Genomic DNA, 9,264 nt, shown 5'->3' with positions numbered 1-9,264 from the left:
GAGAGGAAGCCCATCAGTTGGGGAATGGCTAAACTAATTGTGGTAAACTGTGATGGAAAACTATTGTGCCATAAGAAATGACAAACAGACTGATTTTTTAATGGAAACAATTACATGAGATAAGGAACAGTGAAATAAATAGAACCAGATGAATATTACATATAGCCATAGCACTAACAATACTGGAAGAATAAATTGTGAATGTTACCTCCAGAGTGTGAACAGAGATAAAAAAATGAAAAATTTAATGACTATGTTGACCTCTCTGACTTCATCCTATGTTATGTAACATTTGCCTTCTCCGGTATATCTTTTTGCCAGGAAATAGAGGGTTAAGTGACTTGCCCAGGGTCACATAGCTAGGAAGTATCAGAGACCAGATTCGTATTCAAGTCTTCCTGACTCTATCCACTCAGTTACCCAGCTGCTATCTAGGCATACAGAGGTAAAAAGACTTGTCCAAAGGTAAAGTTAAAAAAATAATCTGAGGCTGGATTTGAACTCAGGTCTTCTTGACATCAGGTATAGTGCTCTTGATCTTGAGATATCATTAAGATTTAAAAGTTCCTTGGAAAAGATAGCACCTTGAACCCATCACCATGTCCTATCTTCAAATCCTGCTTCAGAAATTTATCACCTGATTGGTCCTGGGAAAGTCACTTATGGTCTCTGTGCCTCAGTTTCCCCATCTACAAGACAAGGGAGTGGGACTTGACATCCCCTAGGCTCCTAAGGATGTCAGTTCTGCCTCCTTGATCCAGGATGTTTTGATTTAAAGCAGAAACCAGTCTTAGAGGCCATTCTCTGATAGGATAGAAGCTCATTGGTATCTGAGATAAATTTTTTTCCCTTGAATCCACATTTTTCTCTTTGAATCCACAACTTCTGTACAGAGACTGACAAATAAAGGAATTTAATAAACGCATGCTATTTGCATATAGTAAGCACTCAATAAATCTTTGTTTAAAATAACAATAAATACATCTTTGTTCCCTGATTGCTTCATTTAACTCAAACTGCTCATTTTTACAGATGAAGAAACTGAGTCTCACAAAGGTTGTGACAAGGTCACATGGGGATAAGTAACTAAGTCACTGCTGGGACTTGATAAATTAGGGGATTTCAGGTAATAAAGAGAGGAAGGTGGAAAAGGGTCTTTCAGACTGGGAATGGCACCAGCAAAGGCAAGAAGTCAAGCCAACAAGCATTTTTGAGTAGCTGCTGTGTGCCGGGCACTGGGCTCAGCCACATTAGCTGAAGATATGATTTGTGGGTTCATCCCATGCTCTAGGATGAGTAACCATAATAACTGCGGAAAATCTTCTGGAAACATGTTCTCAAACCCCCCTTCTTCCCTTCAGCTTCTTGTGGCAGATCAGAGATTCTGCAAAGAGATGCCTCTTCCTTGTTTTAAACTCATGACACAATAGAAAAAGAAGCAAACTTGGACTACAGAAAGGACTCGGTTCAGATCTGGCTTGGGACACTTCCTAGCTATGACCCTGGACACAGCCTCTTCTCTGAGGCTCAGTTTTCCTGTCCTCCAATCACCAAACCTGATCTTCCTAATCTCATCGATGGGCTCAATGACCATCTCGGAATCTAGGACCCCGTGATCTGAATGGAGGAGTGAAAGAGACCATCAAAACTGAATATTTCCTTTGAAGAGCCAATAGAATGGATTGTTTCTCACAAGGTAACCTGCTAGAGCGCAGCCCCTTCTAGTAAGCCTTCCAGAATCAAAGGTCACTTCAGCACACCCCAGAAGGATTTTAATGGAGGGCTCCAATACTGAAAAAGAAAACCCTTATTAATCCAATATTGGTTCCTTTAAAATAGCCCATCATTCAAAGCAACAGCTGCTTGTCAGATGACAAGTTGACTAATGCTCTTTAGTAAAAAATGTTGGATAATGAGAATGTGATTAATTCCAAGTCTGTTTTCCTCTGGGTCTTTTGCATTTCAGATTAAAAGAGCTTATTATATATTAAACACATGAGGAATAATATTGGAGTTAAATTGCATATAGTAAACAATGGTCGTTGAAATGCAATTATACCCATGGACGTGGATGGCATTTCCGGACGTGGAGAGTGGAACACATGCTTTACAATGCACCAAAGGCAGATAATTATGCCCAGAAGTACATTATTATGACTGTTGCCTAATTGGGGTTTATTTCTCCTTTCTTCTCATCCTAATTATGCATTCATTCGCCCACATGCTAAGTGATGCAGACACTTCAGTGACAGAATGTTTGCTTTCATTCACATAAAGCCTTCTGAGCGCTTTTGCTATCTTTTATGGGCTAAAGCAAAGAAAGAAAAATGTTTTCAGACCTAAAATATGTTTTCTTGTTTGGATGGACTTGAACAACCTTTAAGTCTGATGGTTAGAGGAGGGCTGTATGATTGAAGCAATATTAGTATAGTGAAGGAGGGAACTGTGGAAGGCAGTAGAGTGTAGTGGGTAGAGCACTGACTTCAAATCCAGGAAGACCCTGGTTCAGGTGCCACCTCTGAAACATACTGGCTTTATAGCCCTCAGCCAGTCATTTAGACCTCTTCCTGTCCTGTGCAATGCTCTAGGACCGTGCTGGCGAAGCTCTGGCATCGGTCCCTGCATGCCTGAGGACGTTTCTCTCCTCACCTGACCCTCTGCCTAGCAGCCCAATGGGAGCGCTTCCTCCCTCCCCTGTTTGGGGCAAAGGGGGAGGCTCCCATGTGGTGTGAGTGCTGCAGTTTAGGCACTTGATCTCTAAAAGGTTTGCCATCACTGCTCTAGGACTATCAAAAAGGGAGCTAGCATTTATTAAGTGCCGATTGTACGTTAGATACCATGCTAAGCACTTTATAAATATCTTATTTCAGTGGTTCCCAAACTTTTTTGGCCTCCCACCCCCTTTCTAGAAAAATTATTACTTAGTGCCTCCTGGAAATTATTTTTTTTAATTTTAATAGCAATTAATAGGAAAGATATATGTATTAATGTTTCTACCTTTTTCGTAAAATGCACCTGTGGCCATCACCACTCCCCTGGATTGCTGCAGCACCCACCAGGGGGCAGTGGCGTCCACTTTGGGAATCATTGTCTAATTTAATCTCATAACAATTATGTGAAATAGGTACTATTGCTAGTCTCATTTTACAGTTGAAGAAACTGAAGCAAACAGGTTAAGTGACTTTCTCAGGGTCATTCAGCTAATATGTGAGGTGATATTGGAATCCAAATTTTCCTGACTCCAACACTCCATCCACTTGACTCCTTAGTTGACAGTGAATTACAGCAAAGGGAAAGACCTCAGGAGTTCCCTACGCCAGTGAAATCACATAATGGAATTGTTAAATACATGAAGTTTGAGGAAAATAAACAAATGAGGCCTATGAGATGACACTTAAGGAGATCAGCATCATGAAAACATTAAACTCATCATTGTCTTCATCAATAATCAAATATTGGTAACATTTCCATAGCCCTACACTTTGCTAAGCACTTTACAATTATTATCTCATTTGATCCTTACAACAACCCTGGGAGAGAGGTGCTTTTATTATCCCCATTCTACAGAGGGGGGAACTGAGGCAGTCGGAGGATAAGTGGCTTGTCTAGATTCACCCAGCTAGTAAAGTATCTGAGGGCTGATTTGAACTCAGGACTTCTTGACTCTCCACTACACTGCACATACACTAGGACTAGACAAAACAAAATCAAATGAAACCCAAGGTAATGAGCTTTCTAATGACGTGAATTCAAAACTGAGAACATGCGGTATCTTTGTCTGCTTTTATTTTGTTGTCATTTCTGGTACCTAGCAGGGTTTCTTTGAATTCTATTTCTCATCATAATCAGTTGCTTCCCCATCTAAAAATAAGGGCAGTTTCTTTAGTGACTTTTCATTGTCCAGGGACTAGACTTGGACCTATGACCACATTCTAAACTGTATTTGAAACTCAAGCCAGAGAACTCTCCTGGTGGTATCACCTAGGATTTTCCCACACACAGATACACAGTTACGTGCACAAGGGTAAACATATGCGATGTGTCAGAGATAAAGGATGTGTCAGAGGTGAGACTTAACCCCTGAGCTTTCCTGCCTCCAAGGTGAACTTTATAGGAAATTAATATTGAATGGAGATTTTTTGATGAAATCTTCTCTTTAGCCCCACTGATAAACTTTTTGAATTTAAAGCTACAACACTCTCTCCCCCAGGCTACAAAAACGGGTTGGGTCCTCTCTTCTTTTGTCTAGATGTTTCATCTTTGTTAAGGAGAATAGTTAAGGGCATCTCCCCGGACTCACTTTAGTTGTGGACAGGGTAGAGACCTGCTTCTTATTTATCTGTAAACAAGAACTCTCTTAGGTAATGAAGTTAGCCACACTAGCCACCATATTGGAAAGCATGGTGTCTAGAAGTATTAAGGGAGGGGTTCAGGTTTCTAAGCTCCTCTTCTTGGGGACTCTTTTCCAATCAGAGAAGTCCTGGGGAGGGACTGGATCATCATCTTACAAAAGGTATATAAGACCTGCTCCAGAGGTAACTGCTTCTCTTTTTTTTTTTCTTAAACCCTCACCTTCCATCTTGGAATCCATACTAAGTATTGGTTCCAAGGCAGAAGAGTAGTAAGGGCTAGGCAATAGGGGTTAAGTGACTTGTTTAGGGTCACACAGCTAAGAAGTATCTGAGGTCAGATTTGAACCCATGGCCCCCTATCTCTAGGGCTAGCTTTCTAGCCGCTGAGCCATCCAGCTACCCTCAATTGCTTATTCTTATGTGACCTTCTTCCATTCCCTCTACCTTTGGACTTCTCAGAGAGTTATCCCAGATTCAAGGGCTCCACATCCACTCAAATCTATAGCTCATGAGCCCCTGCCAATGTGATTACTTTTATAAGGCCCCAGGAAACATTTGTTCAAACTTATCTAGGGTAATTATCCAATCTCTAAATTGGCCTCTGAGGCCTGAAAGACCTCCAAATTTGAACAATTAGGCATAAAAAGGCAGCTTCTAGATTCATTCCTTCACCATCTTGCCTGGGAAGACGTTCTATTTCTTTCCTATATTTCCCACTTTCATATCTCTACCTTGTTATAAATAAAAGCTGCTTACAGTCATTTTGACTGTAGAAATTAACTATTTTTTATAAATAGCGACCATAATTCAATTATTTTAATTCTTATATTTAGTCAAACCAATTCTAAATTCTTACACATGCTAGCCCAGAGTCCCACAACCAGGAAACAGATGAGGCTGGATTTGAACCCCAGACCTCTCATCTCTAGTCCTGGCTCTCAGTCTCTGAGCCACCTAGCTACCCACCAACATTCATGATTTCTTACAGCAAAGGAATATTCCATTATATCAATGAACCACAACTTATTTCGCCACTATTTAGCCATTTAGCCAAGTCAATATATATCTACTTTGTTTCCAGTTCTTCAATAATTTTAATTCTTCAGAGATTGATACTAGAGGACTCAATGACATTTAGTGACACGATGAGAATAGTGATATGTAAAAAAAGGATTTTATTCTAAAACATTGGAGTTTTTAAAGGCATTGCACATGTCCTAAATGCTATCCAGGTCACCATCTTCCTCCTACTCAATTCTGGGCCCTGATCACCATCCAAGACTTATAATGTATTGTATGAATAGAACATACTGTAATATAGTATAGTGCAGTGATGGTGAACCTATGGCATGGGTGCCAAAGATGGCACACAGAACACTCTCTGGGGGCACGCAGCCACACACCCCCATCCTCAGAGTTTGTTACCAGAAAGGCAGAGGGACTCGGACAGAGCTACTCCCTTCCCCCTCTCCACCATGTCTGATGACATTTTATCACATCCCTGCCCTCTGTTCAGCCATCCAATGGGAGCACACAGCGCATAAGGTGGGCAGGTGATAGATGGCAGAACTGGAGGGGAGCAGAGTGCTCAGGCTATTCTGCTCCCCATCTCTACACTCTCAAAGGACATTCCTTAATTTACACACCCCTCTGTCCAGCAACCCAAAGGGAGCGCTTCTTCCTTCCCCTTGTAGGGGTAAAGCCTGGTGCTCTATAGGAGGGAGGGTGGGCATGGCACTCGGTCTGAGGGTGGGGGGAGTGTGGCAGCAGGGCCCAGCACTCCATCTCTAAAAGGTTCGCCATCACTGGTATAGTGAGTAGGTAGCATAGAAGACTGGACTTATAGAAGGGAAACCTGAATTCATATTCTGTCTCAGAAACTTAAAAAACTGGATAACCCTAGAGCAATCACCTAATATCTCTGGGTCTCAGTTTCTGAATCTCTAAAATAAGGAGCAGCTAGGTGGCACAGTAGATAGAATACAAGCCTAGATCTCAGAAAGACCAGAGTTCAAATCCAACCCCAGATATTTACTAGCTATGTGACCTCATATAAGTTGTTTAATCCTGTTTGTCTCAGTTTCCTCATTTTGCCGTTCTAGAAGGAAATGGCAAACCAGTCCAGAATCTTTGCCAAGCAAATTTCAAATGGGGTTACAAAGAGTTAGACAAAACTGGACAACTATTATGTGGTAGACTGTATGCTAGGAGATAGGGAGACAGGAAAAAAGTAAAACAGTTTCTACCCTCCAAGAGCTTGTATTTTACAAGATCTCTTTTTGGCCTTGTGATATTCAGCATGTTTCTTTATGACTCAAATGAGGGCAGAGATGAGACACTTTTCAGGTTTGCAGATAACAAGAAGCTTGGAAGGAGAGCTAATCCTGAAGACAAAGGCCAACCTTCAAAAATATTTCAATAGACTAGAACAATTGGCTAAATATAATAAATAGAAACCCTGTAGAAAACAAATGCAAGGTTCAACATTTGAACTCCTAAATAGATAAGGAAGCAGGCAGAGATAGATAAATAGATAGATAGATAGATAGATAGATAGATAGATAGATAGATAGATAGATAGATAGATAGATAGATAGATGGATGGATGGATGGATGGATAGATAGATAGATAGATGATACATGAATAGAGAGAGAAAGAGAGATAGAGTGAGAGAAATCATAGATAGATAAATGAGTGAAGGAATAAATCAGTGAATGAGTGAGTGAGTGAGACATAAAGTCTATATTTGTAAGAATGCAAGAAATGTATGTGCATTGCAGTTGGTCTGAAACAAATTGGGGGGGAAGGGGTTCTGCAAAAAGATCAACATGAGTCACCAGTGTGATATGGCAGTTAAAAAAATGCCTGCTTTCCCAGACTTCATTGAGATACACTGAGCCCAGAATGATGGAGATGATGATTCATATTCATTCTGTCCTAACCAAACTACATATGAAGTTTTATGCTCCATTCAGCAGAGGAAACTGAGAAGGAGCTATCCAAGGGGTAGGATGAGAACCAAGTGAGAGAATGCCACAAAAGCCTAAAGAGGAGAAAGTATCCATGAAGAGATTGTGATTAGCAGTGGTAATAGCTGCAGAAAGGCCTGAAAGGAGGAGGAGTGAGAAAAGGCTATGAGGTTTGGCAACTTAGTCATCATTGGTAACTCCTTTGTGACTTTACTTGCCCTGGCTAGTTTTCCAGGGCACCAACCAGAGGATGTTATGATAAGTGAGAGTGAGGTGGAAAAGAGGGTTGGGGTTTGGGGAAGTGAGTTGAAAGAATGCTGAATCTGAAATCAGAGAACCTGAGTTCTGACACTCACTAGCTGTGTGACCATAATTAATTCACTCCCATACCTTGACCTTCAATTCTTCATTTATTAAAATGAGGTTTGGGAGTGCATCTAGGTGGTTCAGTGAATGGACAGCCAAGCCTGGAGCTGGGAAGTCCTGGATTCAAATCTGACCTCAAATACTTCCAGACTGTGTGACCCTGAAACAATCACTTAACCCCCATTGCCCAGCCCTTACCACTCTTCTCTTTAAAACCAATACAAAGTATTGATTCTAAGACAGAAGATAAGGTTTTTTTTTTTAATTTATTTATTTTAAATGAGGTTGGATTGGACAATTTCCTTAAAGTCCCTTAAAGCTTTATATCTATGATCCTAAGAAGCCTGAAGATGGAACAGCATAATAGAGTGAGCCTCAAGGCATTCTGGGACTAAAAATAGGATGCCCTTGATGGCAGAGCTCTTTGGAGAAATAGAAAGGGTGATACGCCAGCACAATATGCAGAGACCAGAGATCACAGCTAGATCTTGGGTGGTCAAGAGTTTGGGGAGAAGACTAGGAATACAGGCAGAGTGCCCAGCTGAACAATCAAAGAGATCTAGTACCATCTACTGGAAGATGTTGGACAGAGCAATGCTACAGATGGAGACAGCACATGGTAAAAAGCTATGGAGATGTTGCAGACTAGGAAGATAGGGGTGGCATCTGCCACCTAGGCTAGCCATCTTTCCTTCAGCTGCCGAAGTACAGGTCTGACCATGCCACTTCCCTACTCAATGAATTCCAGTGGCTCCCTATTGTTTCCATGATCAATTAGAAAATCTTCTGTTGGGCATTTAAAGCTCTTCATAGCATTCCTTACAACCCCACTTTTCCAGTCTTGTTATACCTCACTCCCTAACATGTATTCTTCAATCTAGTGACACTAGCAGTCTGTCCCACAAACAAAATACTATGGCCATTTTCCCTGACTATCTCCCATGCCTGGAATGTCCTCCTTCTTCATTTCTATCTATAGTTTCCCTGGATTCTTTTAAGTCTCAACTAAAATCCCATCTTCTACAAGACACCTTTCCCATCTACTCAACAACAACAATAACAACAACAAACCCTTATCTCCCATTTTAGTATCAACATTGTGTATTGGTTCCAAGGAAGAAGAGTATCAAGAGGTAGGCTATTGGGGTTAAGTGACTTGCCCAGGGTCACACAGCAAGGAACTTTATGAGGTCAGATTTGAACCTGGGGCCTCCTATTTCTAGGCATGGCTCTCTATCCACCAAACCACCTAACTGCTCCCTTTCCCAGCCATTCTTAATTCTATTATCTCCCTTCTTTTAATTATTTCCTATTTTTCCTATATAGAACCTGGAACACTGTTTCATTTGTTTCTTGTCTCCCCCACAATTTTAAGGTAGGGGCTGTCTTTTGCTCTTTTTGTATTCCTAACTCTTTGTACAACATCTGGCACACAGTAGGCACTTTATAAACATTGATTGATTGATAGACTATCAGTTGGTCCTTCAGTAGCTCTATGCTCCAGGAATAAGCAGAAGAAACCTAATCCTTCCCTCCACCTCACATTGATTGATATAGAATTGTTCTTTTAGGAAAA

The sequence above is a fragment of the Gracilinanus agilis genome, chromosome 4, assembly GCF_016433145.1.
Source record: "Gracilinanus agilis isolate LMUSP501 chromosome 4, AgileGrace, whole genome shotgun sequence".
Classification (NCBI taxonomy): Eukaryota; Metazoa; Chordata; class Mammalia; order Didelphimorphia; family Didelphidae; genus Gracilinanus; species Gracilinanus agilis.
This window is presented reverse-complemented; position numbering follows the sequence as displayed.